General features: G+C 45.0%; 1 long non-coding RNA gene across 1 annotated transcript; it reads left to right on the top strand.

Moving 5' to 3' along the window:
- Positions 1-13706: 13706 nt before the first annotated feature.
- Positions 13707-15404, top strand: LOC311232178. The gene is made up of 3 exons (XR_014619924.1): positions 13707-13781; positions 14081-14175; positions 15034-15404. It is a non-coding gene; the product is annotated as an uncharacterized lncRNA (long non-coding RNA).
- Positions 15405-23064: the final 7660 nt, after the last annotated feature.

Raw genomic sequence — 23064 nt, 5'->3', positions numbered from 1 at the left:
TGAAGTAGACAGACTGACCTTAGGTTGACCTTATTGCAGAACTTGTAATGTCTGATATAGTTACTTTAGTATACTGTCATACACAGCCATACATGCACTATTTCAAGTAAATAAAAACATGGCTCCCCTTCTCTTACACTTCAAAGAGGTCACTGTGGAGATGGCACCAAACAGGTCTCACCCATGCAGAGGGGAAAACATTCTATCCTCTGGACTGGACAGGATATTCCTTTAGTGATCCCCTTTGGGAGATTCAGTCGTCATAGCAGCAGGAGGGGTACAGATAATGCTCACGGTAATAGGAGAGTAATATATATAGACAATAAACGAATTAAATCTAAATATACAATTTTAATAAAATAAACCATATACACAGAGGTGCAGATGATGGTCTGTATACCCTATTGGTCATAATATAAGTTACAATCAATATAAGCAATATAAAATATGACAAAGTAAACCGTATACACAAAGGTGCAGAGGATGGTCATAATATGCGTTATAGTCCATGCAGGGTTATCCCCTCTAATTCCATTCTCTTTTTCATATATTAAAATTAATATTCTTCCACAAATTAGCATTTTCAGCTCCATGCTCCCTCTGGCAGACTCAAACTTTCAACCCTCCAGAGGGAAAAATGTGAAGGTGGATCGGGACTACCAAGCTCCTTCCAATGGTACTATTGGTGTCCTGGCACCCTATATAGAGGGACATTCTGTACGGCCCTCATAGGTTACAATTACAATATGTAATCTATTCCAATATATCTATCAAACAATCAAAAAACTAATTTGGCTCCATCATTATTGAGCTAATCTCAGTTCGCAGTCTTGCAGAAAATCTCAGGAAAATGACACCAAATTTGTACCTTCAATCGCCCATGATAACACTGGTCTCCAGTTGGGAGGCGTCCAATACTGCCCCCCAGTGGTGTAATAAGGGAGTTCTTACACTTGCTGATTTGTTTGGGGTAGAGGGTCTCTGCTCATTCCAAGACATTCAGAAACACTTTAATTCACCTGGCACTTTCTTCTAGCTTCTATTGCGCACAGCAATGGTGTGCCTTGGGATAGTCAATTAGGTACCCAACCATTTCACACAATATTTACCAGACCCAGGGGTCTGGTCTCAACGGTTTACACCATGTTTGCAAAGACTTCTTCAAAGCCTCTACCCATTGATAGAGTGTGCCAGTGTGGATATACCATTCAATAGCAGCAGTCTAAATGGGCTATTAATCTGGCAAAACATTTTGCTATCCTCCAGAATTCCCAACCACCAAGTCATCCATTTTGATTTTATACATAGGACATACTTTACTCCATGCATATTACATAAAGAAAGCCATACCATCACCTAAAAGCGCTTTGTGCACATAAAAACGCCTTGTGTACCTTTTTCCATATGGTATTGCCCAGGATTGGTTGATTTCTGGAGGAAGGATGCTTATGGTTGTCCTTCTTATTGATTGATTGATTGAAAACGTATTAACAGATTGCAGAAAGGGTACAATACTAAGAGGATGCAGACCAGAAAAATACTTTAGTTTTGTTTACATCGGGGTCCCCCATTTTCAATTCATCAGGACATTTATGACATACAATCAATCAAATCAAGGTCAGTGAATACCACGACCACAATGAATGAATGAATGAATGAATGAAAACTTTATTTAACAGATTGCAGAATGGGTACAATACAGTACGGCTCAATATACACAATTGTTAAGGGGATGCAGACCTGAGAAAGACGTTTGTCTTGTTTCCATCAGGGTCCCCCATTTTCAATTCATATAGACATTTATGACATACACAACATACATGACATTTATGGCATAGGGACATATAGGTATTTAGTACCGATACATTTGTGACATAAACGGTATTCAAATATACAGTACTGTTACCCCTAGATTCTGACAGAGTATATACATATGATGGGGAGGGGACTGTACATTAGGAGGGGGTGGGTGGGTGGGAGAGAAATATACATACGGCGGGGAGGGAATATATACATGCGGTGGGAAGGAGGCTGTCTATTAGGAGGTGGTGGGGGTTTTGGGCATTTACGGTGGCCAGTTTCGAATTGCAGCCTCCCGTAGGTGCTCTTTAAGAGCGGTTTTGAATGTGGGTAGGGATTCACATTCCTTTACAGCTTTGGGTAGGGCGTTCCACATTGATGTGGCATAATTGCGAATCGTATTTAGTCCCTTGTTTGAGCCGAATCTGGGTTTAACATGATTTGTTGAGCTTCCTCTGGTTCAAGTTTCTTTATTAGTTGACATGCAAAGATACAGAATACCTTCACATGGAATGCTTTTTTCTGTTATGCTCCTATGAGGATCATAGGACGCTTGGATCATACACATACAGCTCATTACAGTAATATTCCACAATTATTACATTTTAGATAGTAATAATGGTACAGAGCCTTGAGACAAACATATGCATATTCACCACTGCAAACAGACTGGCAGCCGTCATAGGCAGCGCCATTTACGGAAGGAGGGGGGAGTGGGTTGGGGTTGTTACAGGGCTGTAGGGGGGGGGGGGGTGATCCCTCACACGAGGCAGCCGACAGTGCAGCGCCAATGCAGAGGAAGGGGGAGGGGGGGGTGGGGGGGAGTGCACAAGCCAAGTCCTGGGTGGGGGAGGTAGGGATTGCGGGTGGGGAAGCCGCTCGCCACTCTTATCTCCCAGAGGGCCTTCGACTCCAGCAGCTCCCTGTTTCGACCTTGGTCCAGGAATTTGTTTTGGCTGACTGACTGGCCCATTTATCCCAGCCACGTCACTTTAAATTTGATTTGAATAGAGTGAAATATAACTCTATTGATTTGAGTGGAGTGAGTTTTAACAACTCCGTCCAAATGACTGAATGCATTATTAGTCCAAGTGTCCAAGTGTCTTATCAGTTCATTTTGGTAGATCCTGTGCGCGGTAAACAGATCCAAAATCTTCTTATTGCAGTCCAAAAGCTTCGATAATCCAAAAATGACCACGTCTTGAAGTTGGTAGCCCGATTATGATGTCCCAATACATTTACATTTACATTTAGTCATTTAGCTGATGCTTTTATCCAAAGCGACTTACAAGTTCTGTACGACAAGACAGCAAGAAGGGTACAACTCTATCAGCTGAGTAACAATGTTCATCAAGTGTTGCGTGTTACAGTGTAGGTTAGTTTATTAGGACAAGTGCATGACAGTAAGGTTAGTCAGGGTTAGTTTTTTAATTTTTTAATTTTTTTTTTAATCATTTCAGATAGTGGTTGAAGAAGTGAGTCTTTAGTCGACGATCCGCTCAGAGACGTGGATATCTGAGGGAGGGAAGGAGAGGAAGAGTTGAGTATCGGCATAACAATGATATGAGAAGCCATGAGATGTGATAATGTTACCCAGTGATTTAGTGTAGAGGGAGAAGAGAAGGGGTCCTAGGACCGAGCCCTGGGGGACACCCATCCGGAGGGGGGCGGGTGGCCGACAGAGTCCCTCTCCATGACACTTGGTAGGAGCCGTCGTTGAGGTATGATGTCAGCCATGTCAGCGCAGATCCAGCCACTCCCATTCCTGCGAGGGCCGTGAGGAGGATCTGATGGTTGACTGTGTCGAAGGCTGCAGATAGATCTAGGAGAATCAGGACACTTCTTCACAGAGGCCAGGAATCAGGCACTTCGCTTTTGCTAAGTGATGTGCCTCTGTGACCGCAATGAGGGCCGTTTATGTGGAGTGGCCAGTCCGGAAGCCAGACTGATTGGGGTCTAGGAGGTCATTCTGTAAGAGATAAGCAGTAAGTTGGTTGGATACAGCACGTTCAAGTGTTTTAGAAAGAAAGGAGAGAAGAGAGACAGGAAGATAGTTGGCTATGACAGTGGGGTTCAGGGTTCTTTTTTTTATGAGGGGCGTGACTCTGGCTTGTTTTAGGGAGGTGGGGACCACCCCCGAGTTGAGTGAGGAGTTGATGGTTGCAGTTAGGAATGGGAGGATGTCCGGTGCTATGGTCTGGAGGAGTGGGGAGGGTAGCTGGTCCAGCTGGCATGTAGTCGGACGGTTCGACGTTACCAGTGTCAGGGTCTCGGCTTCTGTAATGGGAGAGAAAGATGACAGAGTGAAGGATGAGGTTCTCGATTCAGCGTTTGGAATGGGTGGGGGTTGGGAGAAGGAGCTGCGGATGTTCTCCACTTTTTCCTCAAAGAAGATTGCAAAGTCTTCGGCAGAAAAAGATGAGGGAGGAGGGGGTGGGGGGGGAGTGAGGAGGGAGGACATGGTAGCATGCAGTTTGCGAAGATTCTTGGCAGAGGCCTCGATCCTATGGTGAAAGAAAGAAGCTTTGGCATTAGTAATGGTTTTGGAGAATGTTAACAAGAGGTTGTGATATGTGTCGATGTCAGCAGTGAGGCGTGATTTTCTATACTTCCTCTCAGCCGCTCTCAGGACCTGTCTTTGTTCTCTCACTGCATCCGTCAGCCATGGACTGGGTGGGGAACGGCGGGCAGGTTTCTCAACGAGGGGACAGAGCTTGTCAAAGGAGGTTGCAAGGGCTGAGAGGAGGGTGGAGGTTGCCATCTCTGTGGGGAGAGCAGAGAAGGTGTCACTCAAAGGTAGAGCGGATATTATGTCAGAGGAGAGGGTGGAGGGGGATAGGGAGGCCAGGTTACGTCTGAGTGAGACGGTTTGAGTTGGGGTGAAGACCTTTCGGTTAAGCATGAGAGTTAGTGAGAAGGATATGAAGGAATGGTCAGATACATGTAGGGGAGTTACCGTGGTGTTAATGATGCTGGAGTTACGGGAAAATATGAGATCCAAGGAGTTGCCTGCTTTGTGGGTGGGAGGCATGGCAGTGGGAGTCAGGTCAAATTGTTGTAGGAGGGAGACCACTGGGACCGACTGAGATGAGTCAGGCAGGTTGAAGTCGCCCAATAGAAGGAGCGGGGTACCATATTCCGGTAAGGAGCTTAAAAGCATGTCCAGCTCATCAATGAAGTGATCGAGGGGACCTGGAGGGCGATAGAGTGTAACAATGGTGAGATTGAAAGGATTAGAGACAGATACTGCATGATATTCGAGGGAGGAGAGTGACAGTTCTGGGAGTTGTGTTAGGTTTGTAGCCCATGAAGGAGATGTCATGAGGCCAGTGCCTCCACCCCGTCTGGAGGGTCGAGGTGTGTGAGTGAAGTTATAGTTTGTAGATAATGCTGCAGGTGTTGATGAGTTATTGGGAGTTATCCAGGTCTCAGTTAGAGCCAGGAGCTGCAGATTTAGACTATGGGCGTAGGCAGTAATGAAGTCAGCTTTCTTGACTGCTGATTGACAATTCCATAAGCCTCCCCGTACTGTGACAGGTGTATTAGTGGCTGTAGGAGGGTAGGAGAGATTTGCCGGGTTGCTAGCAAACTGGCGTGGATGGGTAGAGTCAGTTCTGGAGGAGCAGATTGTGGATATAGGTATGAGGCACATTGTGGTGTCAAGAGTGGCAGGGAGAAGGTTGTAGGGAGGAAGCGAGATAGTAGGGAAATAGCAGAGTGGGAGGGAAATATAGGATTATGGTGTGCTTAGCACTGGGTGGATCGGTGGATCCCTCAGCGGATAACTCCAGGAAAACTCCTCTTTGTCCCTCTTCGTTCCTCGACGCTTCGCTGACGCTAGGCCAGCAAGTCCTTAAATCACTATCACTAATTACTGATGAGTGACACCTGCAGCAAAAGGCCACACCTCCAGTTTCTGTCAGCTGGGTGAAACTAATTACAAACTATTTCCACAACACAATTTAGTCACACACTTCAAAATGATGTACACAGTATTATTCAGTTAAAAGATCCTACCCTCTCTGCTGCTGTCATCAGAATGATTCCAACAGAGAAAAAGCTGGTCTTTAAGCAAAAAAAACTGTCACAAGTGCCCACTTAACTTACAAAAGCCACATGCACAAAGGCCACACCTCCAGTTTCTGTCAGCTGGGTGAAACTAATTACAAACTATTTCCACAACACAATTTAGTCACACACTTCAAAATGATGTACACAGGCAGAAAGGGTTAGCCTTATTCTGCTTCTTGAAGAAAATATGCAATCCACTGATTAGATCCATTTAGAGTTGATTTTAGTATAGTCCGGCCACCGGCACGAAGCAGGGCATAGCAGCGTCGGGCTCCATGGAGCAGTAGAGGCGGCGGTAGGAACGGCCTTGAAGGCCTAGGGAGAGAGGAAAGAAATGCGACTTGTCTCTGCAAGAGGTGGGAGGTTGTGTAGTGGTTGTGGTATTCACTGACCTTTGGGAAGTATTTTGACATGTACATGGGTACCTTAGTCGTATAGTGTATCTTGTAGACCAGGCCCATTGCAAGTTGCTGTACTCTGTCGTCTACTCTAAGCCATCCTAGGTTGTCAAAGTGGGCAGGGGTGAGGTGGGTTCTGGGGGTAAGGTCAAGTAGTAGTCTGACCAGTTTGTTTTGTGATGTTTGTAATTTTGTTTTAAGCGCCTTTGAGGTGCTTTGGTACCATGAGGTGCACGCATAGTCGTAGTACCCTTGAATGAGTGCTCCTGCCAGAGTCTTCAGGGTATTCTTGTTTACCAGAGAGGAGATCCGGTACAAGAATCTAGTTCGTTGGTTGACTTTTTTTATTACATTGGATGCCATTTTGTCACAGGAAAGATTTGCCTCTAGGATGGAACCCAGGTAGGTAATTTCGTCTTTCCTTGTGACAATATTGTCACCCACTGCAACTGAGAAGCCGTCGGTCTTGCTGAGTTTGTTATTTGAACCGAAGAGAATGGACTCTGTTTTGCCCATGTGTAATGATAGTTTGTTATCAGCGAGCCATATGCAGATTTTGCCTAGTTCCGAGCTGAGGGTTTTTTCAACCTGCAACTTGTTCTTGTCAGAGACCAGCAGGGCTGAGTCGTCCGCAAACAGGAACAAGTTGCAGTCACAGGCTGACGACATGTCATTTGCATAAATTAGGAAGGAAGCTCAACAAATCATGTTAAACCCAGATTCGGCTCAAACAAGGGACTAAACACGTTTCGCAATTATGCCACATCAATGTGGAACGCCCTACCCAAAGCTGTAAAGGAATGTGAATCCCTACCCACATTCAAAACCTACGGGAGGCTGCAATTCGAAACTGGCCACCGTAAATGTCCAAACCCCCCCACCCCCTCCTAGTAGACAGTCTCCAACCCACCGCATGTATATTTCTCTCCCACCCACCCACCCCCTCCTAATGTACAGTCCCCTCCCCATCATATACTCTGTCAGGATCTATGGGTAACAGTACTGTATATTTGCATATCGTATGTCACAAATGTAACAGTACTAAATACCTGTATGCAGGGGTGCAGTCGTAATATGGGCGGAGGCCAAACGGTATCCTATTATTATGCAAAGTCTAGGCACTTATCACCTAGACTTTGCATAATAATAGGATGCGCGCACTTCGAAGCCCAAACGCCGTTTGACCGCAGTTGCCCAGCACTGCACCACTGCCTGTATGTCATGTATGTCCCTATGCCATAAATGTCATGTATGTTGTGTATGTCATAAATGTCACTATGAATGAAAATGGGGACCCTGATGTAAACAAGACAAACGTCTTTATCTGGTCTGCATCCCCTTAACAATTGTGTGTATTGGGCCGTACTGTATTGTAGCCATTCTGCAATCTGTTAAATAAAGTTTTCATTCATTCATCATTCATTCATTCATCCCTCTCTCTCGCACTCTCTCCCATAGATATAGAACAGTTCTATAGATATCTATGCTCTCTCCAACCGCACGTCTCAACCGAGCCTGGTCAGGGGGGAGGGGCTAGGCCCAATGTGGAGTGACGTCCCCTCTCCGCCAATCAGCGCGCGTTCTGTCGCGGCCACAGCCTTTCCCCGTGTAAGGCAGCTATTGGCTGTTGATTTCCAAAGGGGCGGGGCGTGGGGTGCCGCGTGACGCAGATGTAGCTGATTGGTCCAGCCCTCCCTGATGTCACCAGGAAATACGGAAATGCCATGCAATGTCTCGTCCTAGCCACCAGGGGCACCACACTCCATGCTTCACCTCGTTGTCTGTTGCTATAACGAGCTAATGCTGCTAATCTCTAACGTTAACTCTCTGAACAGATCTAGATGCAGTGATCGTGTAAAGAACGGACTAACTGCAGCTGCTGGAGACAGATTTGAACTAAGGAGGAGTCGAGACTGGCCGTAAACTTCAGAGTGTTTTGAAAGTGAGATGAAGAAACACAAAGCAGGTTTGTTTAATCAGAAGGTCCTTTGGACATTATTCTTTGATCAATATGTTCCCGTTTGTGATTACGGTATTTCACAATTGCCTAACCCTTAATAATAATGTACCCAACAGTTAGACCAGCGGTGCTGCCATAAATAAAACATTAGATGCGACATTACGCCATAAATCATGTGATAACCGTCCGCCATCTTACCTGGATATTGTTTAGGCAGCAACTATGTTTGTCGGCTGTGCAGCCTAGTTACTGTACTAACATGATCAGAGAGACTAGTGCAGCCTAGTTACTGTACTAACATGATCAGAGACAGGGCCGCCTGGGAGAAATGCGAGGCCCTGTGCGAGATTTAAACGCGAGCCCCCCCCCCCCCCCCCATACAGTCAACATATTCGTAAATAATAGCGCTGCCCGAGGCTGGGCATGATACAGTCAACATACAGCAAGAGAGAGAGCGAGAGAGAGCTCCCGTTCTACAGTCAATATACAGTGTACAGAGAGAGAGACACATTGGAAAGAAATTGAAATGCTATTTGGCCCTAAACAGAGAGTACACAGTGGCAGAATACCTGAGCACTGTGACTGAAGATCCTTGACTAGGTACAGACTCAGCGAGCACAGCCTAGCCATCGAGAAAGGCCGCCATAGGCAGACTGTGTGTGTTAGAAAGAGAGAGAGAGAGAGAGAGAGAGAACATGTGTGTTAGAGAGAGAGCATGTATGAGAGAGATAAGCAAAGATGACCCCCTAAAGGATATTCAACTTTTAATGAAAGAACAAAACAGAAGGAAAAGATAACTTCACAAAGGCAACATGAATATACATAGATCCAAAAGGACAAAGATCAACACTTAAATCCAAAGAGTTCATCTGCCAAACGACCATCCTCTTCATCTTGGCTGCATGTCACTAGGTTAGCTAACGCTAGTTAGCCTTTAGCTAAGCTAGCTACTAGCCGACATCATCATGGCTATATCCCGACTGCATCATGACAAGTCTCCGGCCATTTGTCCCGCCAGCGAGAGGCCTTTCGTCAACGTTCCTTGGTGACCGACCGACTGATAATGACCGACCTCTTCGTCTTGGCTGGCATAACTAAGCATAATAGTCAAAAGCTGCACGCGCGAAATAGTCAAACGCAGCTGACTCACGCCGGCGTACTACACATGATGTAAGTAACCACTCCCTTCGTTGAAACCAATAGTATGTCTGCTGCAGAGCCCCAGAGCTCCAATAGTGAGTATGTCACTGCAGACCCAGGAACAAGTCAGACACATTCTACAAACGTGTCTAATGTGAAATATATAAGCATATAAGCAAAACTAGATTTTAGGTCTGTGATGAAAAAGGGCCTCGCGGGAAGGGGGGCCTCGCAAAAATTATAAAAAAAAAAAAAAAAATTCAAAAAAAAAATGTTTTTTTTTTTTTTTTTTGCGAGGCCCCCCTTCCCGCGAGGCCCTGTGCGACCACACTGCTCGCACACCCCCTGAGGCGGCCCTGATCAGAGAGACTAGTGCAGCCTAGTTACTGTACTAACATGATCAGAGAGACTAGTGCAGCCTAGTTACTGTACTAACATGATCAGAGAGACTAGTGCAGCCTAGTTACTGTACTAACATGATCAGAGAGACTAGTGCAGCCTAGTTACTGTACTAACATGATCAGAGAGACTAGTGCAGCCTAGTTACTGTACTAACATGATCAGAGAGACGTGCAGCCTAGTTACTGTACTAACATGATCAGAGAGACTAGTGCAGCCTAGTTACTGTACTAACATGATCAGAGAGACTAGTGCAGCCTAGTTACTGTACTAACATGATCAGAGAGACGTGCAGCCTAGTTACTGTACTAACATGATCAGAGAGACTAGTGCAGCCTAGTTACTGTACTAACATGATCAGAGAGACTAGTGCAGCCTAGTTACTGTACTAACATGATCAGAGAGACTAGTGCAGCCTAATTACTGTACTAACATGATCAGAGAGACTAGTGCAGCCTAGTTAAATGGGGGACCCTGATGTAAATAAGACGAAAGTCTTTCTCTGGTCTGCATCCCCTTAACAATTGTGTGTATGGTTGAGCTGTACTGTATTGTACCCATTCTGCAATCTGTTAATAAAGTTTTCAATCAATTACTGTACTAACATGATCAGAGAGACTGAGGAGGCTGGCATCACTTTATACACATGAGTATGGAGGAGATTAGATCACACAAGGCTCAACTACTCTCTTTCTAACATGCACACACAAGACACTCTGACGTCACGAGACCGCCGCCATCTTAGTTTTGGGGACAACCAACCAGCAAAAGTGAGCTCCGTTTTTAAAAAGTAGTAACATATAAACATGAAAAAGGCATAGGCTACTTGAAGCCTCCAGTGCACACCAGTGGAGGCTGCTGACCAAATTTTTAGGTGAAGCACAAATTATTATATTATATTATATATTAAATTATATTTTTTAAACATCCCCAACGCTGCAACACCCCCATTCCTCCCAGGTGTCAGGCTCCTCATTCGCTTCCATTCATTTTGGGGACCATGTTTAAATATCATACTTCTGAAGTATACACAAACTATACTGCTGTGACGATTTCAATAACACAGACCATTCTGAGTCAATGGTATGCAAAACTGTACATTGGAATATCTAGCATGTATTTACCACTTTCCTCTGCACAAGGCCACAGATGGGTTTTATGTAACACAAGGACAATGAATGAATGAGAGAGAGAGACAGAGAGAGACCACGGCGGGTTTATATTAACACAACAGAACTGAATGAGAGAGAGAGAGAGAGAGAGAGAGTGTGTGTGTGTGTCTGTGTGATAACAAGTATACTATAATCACAGGTGTATTATGGTGCAGGGTCCATGTGTGTGGCTTGTGTCCAATAACAATAGTCCATGTATCTTTTGTGTGTGCGTGTGTTTAAGACTGTGGTCTTTGAGAATGAGAATGTTATAGTTCTTCTTTCTACACATGAATGAATGAATGATGAATGAAAACTTTATTTAACAGATTGCAGAATGGGTACAATACAGTACGGCTCAATACCAGCGTTTCCGTTAGAACATATTCGTGCCGGTCTGGGTGTCCTGCAAGATTTCTATCACCGGACATATTCGAGATATTCCGGTCAGAGTTTTAAACAGCAGTCTATTATAATCACATTTTTATGAGCTAACGAATTCCATTATAATTGGACATGTGTATTAATTACATCAAGCGAAGAATGAGAAATTGATTTGCAGAATCAAATTACTATCTCTCGCCTCCCAAGTTAGTGCGATACGCTACCAGCATCAAGCTCCCGCCCCGCAGGCTTGCGCTTCAGCAGCTCTGTCACACGCACCCCCAAATGAATCTCGAGTAGACATCGCTTCACCTCGTTGTATCGGACACGTCACACATATCATAATGTTCAACTTCACACACAGCAAACTGTAGTTGATCATCACATTGCCTCGTTTGCTAGCTCGTCGCCACATGCAGAGAGGACAAGCCAAATGCGATGCGTGTAACGCATTTGTTAATTTCATTATAGGTTATAGCCTACATTTAGTTATAATCAATAATATGCATTACTATGTGACACGGCAGTCAACCAACAGTTGCAGTCAACACTAGTCACTCACCCCGTCTCTCGTTGTGCCTATCCGTTTTGTACCTGCGACGGCTGCGAGAACAGCGACTTTAGTTGCTGGTTCGACTTTAATAGATCCCCATTGGAACAGGCGAGGCTCGCAACGGTAGCAGCAGACTGGGGATGCTCTTTGTGGTTCAATCAATAAATTAATAGTAAAAGTACGCTCGACATTTTTGTTTCTTTTCCGCGGGAGCCACCACGGCATCAGCATCAGCGGTCTCTGTGACTTCAAGTTCAGAAGACTCATCTTCGTTGTCATTATTAGACCTGCTTGTGCTTGGTTTCATGAAATATTTACTAAGCTTAGCTTGTTTCGCCATCTCTCTCTCTTCCTCGTATACCTGTTTGTCGTTATTGTGGCCAGAGCGCGCAGGCTCAAAAAAAAAGAAAAATAAGTTTCACATCTGAGCGGCGCCATCCTATCAGAGTGAAGCAACAATGAAACTGAAAATGGAATTATTGTTTCGTTCATTCGCATAGGCTATTTAATTTTAGCCGATTTTAATACAATTCAAATAATAAAATTGTGCTTAGAGGAATTATTTTCACCGGACATTAAGACCGGAGAGATTTAAATATTCGGACTTCAACATATTTTGCCGGTCAAATACCGGTAATTACCGGCTAACGGAAACGCTGCTCAATACACACAATAGACCTTTCCCCGCTGTCAATCACACAGAGAATAATAACCAATAAGATTGCCCGATTTCTTAAGGCCGCGCCCCTTGAAATAGAGCCGCCATGATGTCTCACAGATAGCCAGCCAGTCCTGCATTGTTGTTGTCGAGAAAATGGTTCTTAGATGTGCTTGGGGAACGTGCAATAATGACCAGAGATATCCAGAAAGACTAAAGGGAGCGCGTTTTATAAATTTTCCAAAGCCTAAAACACAGTTGGAAAAATGTTTAAAGTGGATTAAGGCTTGTGGACGGCCCCATACACAGCTGAATGTGGACAAGATCAACAAGAACAAGGCTGTATGCTCAACGGTAAGCCCGAAAAATATGCTTCAGTAATATATGCTTCAACATTTGAGTTAAACAGAAGTCATCACTTGTTATCTTATATATACTGTATATAGATAGATAGATAGATAGATGGCTAGCCGATCGTTAGGTAGCCAGCTATTCATAGCTAATGCTAACGCATGGTTAACCTAACGTTAACCTAACGTCGCCAAAAAGAGTCTCCGAAAACATTCCGATCAGTTCATGAGCTGAAGGAAAACTACATATAGCTACAGCTACTTAGTCAACACCCTTGAAAATTATGAATTGGAAGTTGTCCAGTTGATTCTAACAACCGAACTAACGTTAGCTAAATGTTAGTGTACTGTAAATGTCCAAACCCCCCCTCCTAATGTACAGTTTCCTCCCCCTCGTATGTATATATTTCCTGTTAGGATATCTTTTTAACAGTACTGTATATTTGCATATCTTGGATGTCACAAATGTAACAGTACTGTATCTGTATGTCATAAATGTCATGCTATATATCTGTTGTGTATGTCATAACACATAAATGTCATTATGAATTGAAAATGGGGGACCCTGATGTAAACAAGACTAAAGTCTTTCTCTGGTCTGCATCCCCTTAACTATTATGTGTATTGAGCTGTACTGTATTGTACCCATTCTGCAATCTGTTAATACAGTTTTCAATCAGCTAGCATGAGTAACCTGAATGCCTTACAATCTGTGATCCACTTTCTCTTCTCTGTCATGCCTATCTCACCTTATAGCATTTTGTTGGCGGGGATGGACCTACTGTGCAATATCCAGACCCTATAAAAGCTGATGGGACCACATGTAAGTCGGTGCGTCCATTGCCAAAGAAAAGACGCCTGCTTGATCCTGACAACCCCCCATCTAAAAAAGAACTACTGCAGGAAAATACTAACTTGTAAGTCCTGAAGACTGGGTATTGTCAAAGTCCTTATAGGCGGTATTGTCTGAATATTGTGATGTGTTAGTGAAGATGTGAATCACTAACTAAAAACACCATTTGCATGTGTGAATCAGATGTCATTTAATAATTTGTTATAAATGCTCATATCTAGTATTAATTTGTGAACCAAAGATACTGCAAGTTCTTGTTACAATCAAACAATACATAAATAATACCAAATGTTATGATTAATGAACAACATGGATTTATTAATTAAAGTGCATTTATTTGATTATGATTTTGATACTTCACAGGGACATCAATCCCTCTCTGGATGTCATCAACCACCAATCGGAGCTCAGTTATACAGCTACACAGACGTGCACAGCTACTCAGACTGAAGGAGAATGTAAGGGTCTACCTTTCTTTTAGGAACTGAGAAGCATGATCTTTAAAAAATGCAGCAAGTCTGTGCAGTAATCTTTCCATAAATGGTATGTCTGGGAATATTCTTTCCACAAAGATATCTTTCTGCGTAAAAACTATGAATTCACAGAATTGGCACCATAAGTTGTCCTTGTATTTGCACATAATAGTCGTGCGTCTTCTTCAATGAAATACTGCCCCCCTCATCTTTGTGTAAACAGAAATATGGGAAGTTGTCGCAAGCCTCCAATATCAAACAGTTTCTTGCCTTATAAGGACATTTCACTTCGACTATCCCACTCTCGCCATTGTCGCACAACTTCCCGTCAGGTGTGGCTCCTAAAAAATCGAACTCTGAATTGACAACAAGACCACACTCGTGAAAATGTCTGGCGGGATAAACCTCCAGATATTTGGCCTTGGCCTTTGCCTCATTCCTTTTCCCATACTCCAAAGCCGGGGCACAAATGGATGTCAACCGGAAAACACTCTCCAGAAATTTTGTTGTTGGGGCAGATTTTCTGTTTACCGCTTTCGCAAAGTTTGAAGCAGTCAGTCGTGACCTCCGCTCTTCAAACCAGTCATTTGAGAGAGCCTGGGCCCGAGTGCGTTCTTCCAGTGCTACCAGGTTTGTGTCTGCAGTATTCAGATCTTTGTAGATCGCTGGAAGCTTCACTGGAGATGGCTGGTGCACAGATACATTTCCACACCTCTGGTGTGGAACCGGGTCTGTTTTCTTCTTGAGATTTCTTGTCTGTAGAATAAAAGCAAAATGTTATTATTGTGATGTCATGTATATGTGGAAACTCCCTAACAATAATTGTAATATTTCTGTTTCCAGGGGTTTGCCCTTTAGAAGTATTGGGCACTGCTGTGGAAGGTGCAAGATTGAAGTCAGAGCTGGAGAAGAAGGAGAGGACGATAACCTGGTTGAGAGGGCAGCTTCTTGAAAAGGAACAGATAATACAGTCTCTCGAACAGGATGCTCAGAAAAAGACATTCTGTACTGTACAAAGTGTTGTCCAAAAAGAAACAAAGATCAAAGGGCTTTTTAAGTACTACACTGGGATCACATATGTTAGATTCATGTTATTGTTAGATTTTCTTGTGCCTGCTGGCTGTGATGCACCTTATGCAAAGGGCCGTAAAGACATGAGGTCACTAGGAAAATCCAATGGCCTATTCTTAACATTGTGTAGGTTAAGACACAACTTTGGACTTCAAGATTTGTCTCAAAGATTTGGAGTATCCATGCAGTCTGCAGGACTTGTTTTTAATACATGCATAGAACTTATGTATTTTAAATTTGGACAAATTAGCATATGGCCTCATAGAGACATTATTATTGAAAACATGCCTGAAAACTTTAGAAAGGAATTTCCTTCTACTTTAGTCATTATTGATGGTACTGAATTTAAGACCCAGGTGCCATCTGCACTGGCTTTACAAAGTCAGCTTTATAGTGACTATAAGTCAAGCACAACCCTCAAAGCATTGATTGGATGTGATCCAAGTGGGTCTGTCATTTTTGTGTCTGAGTTATTTACAGGTGCTGTATCCGATAAGGCGATTACTGAAAGCAGTGGTTTTTATGATTTACTTAAAACACTGAAAGTTCATGGTTACATCAAGGATGGTGATGCTGTTATGGCTGACAAGGGTTTTACAATACACGACGAGTTGAAAGAGCTTGGATTACGTTTGAATATCCCTCCTTTTGCTGCTGGTCATTCTCAGATGTCTCAGTCAAATGTGGCACGTTCAAGGTCATAAAAAACGTAATTTGTAATATTTCGTTCCAATTCTTTTTTTTATGAATACCACTATAAGGATGGAGACCTTATTCTCATCAGAGTTTAGTCTGAGGTCACTGATTATTTTGGTGAGGGCAGTTTCAGTGCTATGCTATTTTCTGAATCCTGAATTCTTCTAAGATTGTGTTCTCTTTATTGACATTGATGTCTCATGAGCTAATTTTATATGTACATCAACTTATAAAGAGTATTACTAATAAAATTCATTTTTGATATTGTAACTCATGGACTTTGTTCACTTTATTATATCTGTTGGGTGTATTACTACCACTTTACCTGTAAGAAGTGTCAACATGGCACACCACTGGCCGTCTCTTTCTCTTCTCAGAGGGTTTTGCAACCACGACATGGTTAATAGGTACTGGCTGTATTTGATCACCTCTGGGGACATGCCATTGCTGTGGTATGCTGGTGCAACTTTGTTGTTCTGGTATGTGGGTAAAGTTGTGCCATTTGAATCCTTGAAGAGACTTGACAATGCCAACGACATGGGAACAGTGTCCATTTATCCTGAAAATACACATGCAACAATCAAATGGTTGATAGCTACTCCACACATCAATACACAGCTGCGCCAACACTAAAGGTAAGCTAGCTAATTACAGTAGTTCAAATTCAAAGGTTTATTTGTCACCTACATACCGCGACATTTGTGTGATTAGCATAACGTTAGATGTGTGATGTGAATGGGCCGAAGTGATGACGTCACGAGCAGGGACTCAAGTGGCTCATTATTGAACACAGGTGTTGCGGATTGTGTGCGGGATGAGACGCTGAGATTGTGTGATAAGCCAGTGGGACTCAGAGATCGGGGTTGGAGCACGCAAGCAGTAACCAGACTCTGTTAGGGCCCGGGGGGTGGGGTCGATCGTGGAGAGTTATCCGCCGGCGATGAAGACAAGTTAGCCAGCGTCCACAGGTACCGGTAGCGAGAGGAGGGGAGGCTTACCCTCCTGGAGACAGGTAGGGACGGGACATAGAGGGTCTGAGTTACATCGCTCCCAAAAGACTTTATACTTGGCTCGTCCTCGCGGACACCGAGTACGTTACCAGGTGACAAACCCAACTGTATCCTGGAGGACCACCGTGTGCCGGAACATTCGTCCGGAGAGTGGACGGGGTCCAACGCATCGACCCTCGGGGGGGGGTCGCGCCGTGCGGCGAGTTAAGTCCACTGTTACCCACCATTGCACTTAGTATAGGATTTTGTATTACAGTCTATTTTTATAACTGTGTAGGCCTACTGTATATATATATATTGTATATGGGATATTGTGTAATATCTAGTTACCTTATCTGTATGATACCGTGCCCTTAATTAACCTGCATATTCGACTAGTCCTTTTATATGCCCTATTTATTATATAGCCCAGGCTGGTATATGTTGTATAGATATTGTGTGACCCATTGAAGGGGAACAGGGGAACCAAGAGGGAGGGGTAATTCGGACCTGGGGGGTCTGCTATATTAGTGTGTACAATTGATCCATTATCTCTACCAGTGCCTATTTGGGAGTGTGATTAGCGGGCCGTGTGTGATTAGGCATCTTCTTTGTATAACGTGCGTGCCTCTTAAAGAGGGTGTTTTGACGTGGGTTACTGTAATACGACGTATGCATGTTTATAATTGCGTGCCTCATATAAGAGGGTGACTGAGTTACGGTTGCAGATGACCTTTACGGGGTCCGATTAGTCCCCCCAATTAGAGACCCCTAGTACCTGTATGAATTATTTAGGTGTTGTAATAAAGTGTCTTATTAGACGTGAGGCCGTACCAAGCGCGAGAGGTGGCGGAGGGTACAGCGAGAGTGTGGGCTGATAGCGGTAGGCGATGCCCTAGATATTTCACATGGACCAGAGCTGGTCTGATAAAGTGTGTGTGTGACTATTGTTTGTTGTGCATTGTGTATGTACCGTACCTCGTTCAAACTAAGGGTTGTTGCCCATATATAAAGTGTGCTGTGAGATGTGCTCCACCTAGAGGTGAAGGGTTTACCTATAGATGTGATAGTGCTGTAGTGCTGTAATGTATAGAATGATTAACTTAGAGGTGATATAAATTTACCTGGGGGACGTCTGTCTATACCTGCTGCATTCTTTGGTTCTGTTAAACCCTGCATGTCACAGAAGGGAAAGGTGTATCGGCTTCATGGCTCATAGGTTTTAATTAATAGCTCAGATCATTGTTTAGCATAGGACTTAAATAAAATAAAGTTGGTATTCCTTGTAAACCCGGTTGTGAAGTTGGTTATTTCCGGCATCTGGATAAATAGCAGTTTCCCTGCTAAGTAGCAGTTTCTCCTGCTACTGGTATAACTCACGTATTTATTACATTGGTGACAGCGGTGGGATATCGAAAAATATGCCTGGAGATAACCAACCGCCGGCTGAGGCCGGCTCAAGTCGATCAGACGCGTCTCCTTCCCCTAGTAGTAATCTGGCTATGTCCCGACCCATTTTTATGCCTGAGACTTTCACTGGTGCCGGCCGGGAATGGTCTGATTGGGCTGAACAGTTTGAAATGGCCGCGGGGGTTAATAATTGGAGCGAAACATTGAGACTAAAATTTATGAGTCTTCTCTTGTCAGGTCGAGCCCGAGAGGTATATGGTGGGTTATCGGCCGCCGCTAAAGCTAATTATGCCTTACTCAAAGAAGCCATGGGTAGATGCTTAGAACCATGTGATAGTGATGATTGGAGCAGGGCCACCTTCTCTTCTCGTAAAAGGTTACATAAGGAGAATATCCGAGAATTTGGTATTGCGCTTCGGAGGCTGGTTGTTAAAGCGTACCCCTCAGCGGACGCCCACACCCAAGATTTATTGGCTAAGGATCATTTTATTTCTAATGTTGGGAATGGGGAATTGCGAGTTAGCCTTCGCAGTGCCAAACCTACAACCTTAGAGGATGCCATTAATCTTGCTGCAGAATTGGAGCTGATTAGGGAGTTGGAGGGCAGTAAATTGGCCTCTGATGCACAGGTGCGTGGAGTCACTGAGCAATCTGGGCGTGACAAACAAATGGATACGCTGCTGGGGGTCGTAGAGGGCCTGCGGCAGGAAGTTAAGTCTCTGAAAACCACTGTACAGACTATAGCCAATTCAAGCCAATCTGTTCCTAAACCTACACCTCCCGTGTCTGCTCCCCTTCCATACTCTGTTAGTGCCCCCACTCCCCAGACTAGATGTGAGGGAGAAAGAGAGAGGGGTTGCTGGGAATGTGGGTGTAATCGTCACTTCAGACGCGACTGTCCTTATTTAAAGGGAAACTAGAGGGGGTGTGCACAGAGGGTCCAATGCCCGCCCCCATTTCTGAGTCTACTGTGGCCCCTGACAGCTTGAAGGGTGGTTCGGGATATCTCCAAGCTAAGATAGGTAGGTTAGACTGTCATGTACTTGTAGATACTGGAGCTTCTAGCTCTGTCATTCCTAAACAACTGTGGCTCTCTGCTACAAAAGGGGGATGTGATCTGTTAGATTATGTTGGCCAGGCTACAGCAGCTAATGGGGGGGGGATGAGCATTCTGGGATGCTGGCAGACGGTATGTCAACTGGAGTCACTCGCGCTGGTAGCAACATTTTTGGTTGCTGATATTCCCTCTGATGAGATTTTGCTTGGATTTGATTTTCTTTCAACATATGGTGCGGTGGTTGATTTGGGAAAGAAACAATGTCAGATAATGGGCAGGAAATTTCCCCTGGTTGACCCTAACCCCTCATTAGAGCCTCAGGCTGTGACAGTGTTGTCTGACACCCTGGTGCCCCCACGCAGTGAAATAATTATTTTGGGTCAAGTCCAGAGCAGATGGGGAGATTATGCAGCAGCAATGCTGGAACCCTCCACTTCCATTTCCAAACAGTGTGATATTTTGGTAGCTCGGGTGGTATGCAGAGTCCAGCAGGGCACATTACCAGTGAGGGTTATTAATGTCACTAATGAGGAGATTATGCTAAAACGTGGCATGAAAGTAGGCACCCTATTCACTGATATTGAAATAGAGGAAGGGGGGGCGGAGCTGCATGACGAGAGGGAGGGGGAAAAAACCTTGCAGCCTTGGACAGTTGATACACTCATGCGTCAGTTTGGCGTGGAGGAGAGGGGTCTTGCCCCTGACGAGTTAAAGGCAGTCAGGGAGATACTGCACAAGAACCTCACTGTGTTTAGTCAGGGGGAGACTGACTTAGGCAGGACTCCTCTGACCCCGCATGAGATTGATACAGGGGATGCAAAGCCAATAAAAATGCACCCCAGAAGGGTTCCCCTCCATTTACAGCAAGAGGTGACGAGCCACTTGAAGCAAATGCTCGATAGTGGGATAGTTCGGCCATCTTGTAGCCCCTGGGCGTCTCCCATTGTACTGGTAAAAAAGAAAGGGGGTGGGCTCCGGTTCTGTGTTGATTATAGGAAACTCAATGAGGTTACTAGAAAGGACGCATACCCCCTCCCTAGGATTGATGATGCCCTGGACAGCCTTTGTCATGCTTGTTGGTTTTCCACCCTGGATTTAGCGAGCGGCTATTGGCAGGTGGAAGTAGACCCGAAAGACCGCCATAAAACTGCATTCACCACCCGTCAGGGGCTATTTGAGTTCAATGTGATGAGTTTTGGCCTTTGCAATGCACCCAGCACTTTTCAGAGGTTGATGGACCTAATTCTGGCTGATCTGCAGTGGACTACCTGCTTAGTGTATTTGGATGATATAATTGTGTTTGGGCGCACTTTCCATGAACATCTAACACGTCCGAGTGGTGTGCTGGAAAAACTTCAGCAGGCCAACCTTAAGGTTAAACCATCCAAGTGTGACTTGTTTTCAACGAGAGTCCAGTACCTCGGACATGTAATCTCTAGTGAGGGAGTGGAGCCAGATGCTGCTAAAGTGGAGGCAGTCAGAGAGTGGCCTGTTCCTACCAGCCAGACTGAGGTTAAGAGTTTTTTGGGATTAGCCTCCTATTATAGGCGCTTTGTGAAAGGGTTTGCTGACATTGCCCGGCCTCTGCACCAGTTGACAGAAAAGGGGAGGCACTTTCGCTGGAGTGAGGACTGTCAGGGAGCCTTTGAGCAGCTCAAGTGTAGTTTGATTACCACCCCTGTTTTGGCTTATCCCGACCCCAGTAAACCATTTATCCTGGATACGGATGCAAGTGACGTGGGGATTGGGGCAGTATTGTCTCAAGAGGAGGGAGGACTCGAGAGAGTAATAGCATATGCTAGCAGGGCTCTTACAAAACAGGAACGTAAATATGCCACCACTAAGAAAGAACTTCTGAGTATGGTAGCGTTTACCAAATACTTCAAGCACTATTTGTTGGGTAGGGAGTTTGTGTTGCGAACTGACCACAATTCTCTCCGTTGGCTTCATAACTTTCAGGACTTGGAGGGGCAGTTGGCTCGTTGGCTTGAACAATTGGCCAATTTCCAGTATAAAATTGTGCATCGTCCAGGCAAGCTACACAGCAATGCTGATGCCCTTTCTAGGCTGCCGGCTTTTTTGGAAAAAGAAAAATCTGACCAGAAGGCCTCTCAGGCAATAACAGACAGGGCTGCTGTAAGGATGTGCGCAGTACAGGAAGCTCTGCCTTCTGTAGTGTCCAGTGGGGAAAAAGAGACTGATGAGTTAACCGATGCACAGATGGCCGATAGTGAGTTAAGACAAATAATTCACTTTAAAAATCAGGTTGGTTCTGGTGCAATACCGGTAGACGCTGGCCTGCAGAATTATGCTACTGTGTGGAGTCAGCTCCAGGTGCAGGGGGATAGGCTGGTGCGGATTCCTCCTGCAAATTCCGATGCAGCCTCTCGGGTACAGGTGGTGCTCCCGCAGTCAATGGTGCCTGGGGTTTTAGAGCAGCTGCACAATGTCTCCACCGGGGGGCACTTGGGGGTGCAGAAGCTGCAAGGGAAAGTTAAAGACCGGTTCTATTGGCCAGGCTGGTTTGGCGATGTCAAGAGATGGGTTAGAGAATGTGTCGATTGTGGTTCAAGGAAGAGTCAGGGGAAGCGGCCATGTGCACCCTTACAGACCTCCAGGGTATCTAGGCCTTTTGAACGGGTGGCACTCAACATTCTTGGCCCCCTCCCCGAGACCCCTGGGAAAAATAAGTATATTTTGGTTGTGGGGGACTATTTTTCCAAATGGACAGAGTCTTTTCCATTGCCTAATCAGGAAGCACGGACAATTGCCAAAGTCTTGACCGAGGAGTGGGTGTGTCGTTTTGGGGCGCCAAGGAGTATCCACTCCGACCAAGGTCGTAACTTCGAGTCAAACCTATTCAGGGAGTTATGTAGGCTTCTGCACATGCAGAAAACAAGGACATCCCCCTACCACCCCCAGTCAGATGGCCTGGTGGAGCGCTTTAATCGAACCCTTTTGTCCATGTTGTCTCTCTTTGTGGAGGACAATCAGTTAAACTGGGACACACTGTTGCCTTATGTTATGTTGGCCTATCGTAGTAGTGTGCATGCTAGCACCTCCTTCACCCCATATAAAGTACTGTTTGGACAGGAAATTGTTCTGCCAGTAGATATTATGCTGAAGGTGGGCAATCAGGAGTCCTGTGACTCGGTGGACAATTATGTGTCTAGGTTGCGGGATACATTGTCCACGGTGGTGGAAGCAGTTAAAAGGCACCAGGCCAGGGCCTCGGAACAGCAGAAAAAGTCCTATGACTTTAGGGCCAATTTTCAATATTATTCCGAGGGGGAATTGGTTTGGGTTCAGAATAAGGCCAGGAAGCGTGGGGTGTGTCCCAAGCTCCAGAGGCGGTACAAAGGTCCCTTTAGAGTGGTGGAGAGGGTGATCGATGTGCTTTATAGGCTAGTGCTAGTGGAGGGAGGGCCAGAGAGTGTGGTTCACTTCAACCGACTCAAACCTTTCACCTCTTCTTTGACAGCCCCGTTAAATCCAGTACCAGCATCCAGGAGATCTAATCCGAGGAGTGGGCCAAACCTGGCCAGCCGGCGTCAGTCCTCGGGGTTCCCGTTTGGTGCCAGTTGGGTCGGCCATCGATCGTCCAGCCGGGATGGCTCTGCGGGGGGGAGGCCACCACCGGAGGACCAGACA

The sequence above is a fragment of the Notolepis coatsorum genome (assembly GCF_963971535.1).
Source record: "Notolepis coatsorum genome assembly, chromosome: 7".
In the NCBI taxonomy this organism is placed as follows: Eukaryota; Metazoa; Chordata; class Actinopteri; order Aulopiformes; family Paralepididae; genus Notolepis; species Notolepis coatsorum.
Note: the sequence above shows the minus strand (reverse complement) of the source record. Positions and strands in the feature narration are given on the sequence as shown.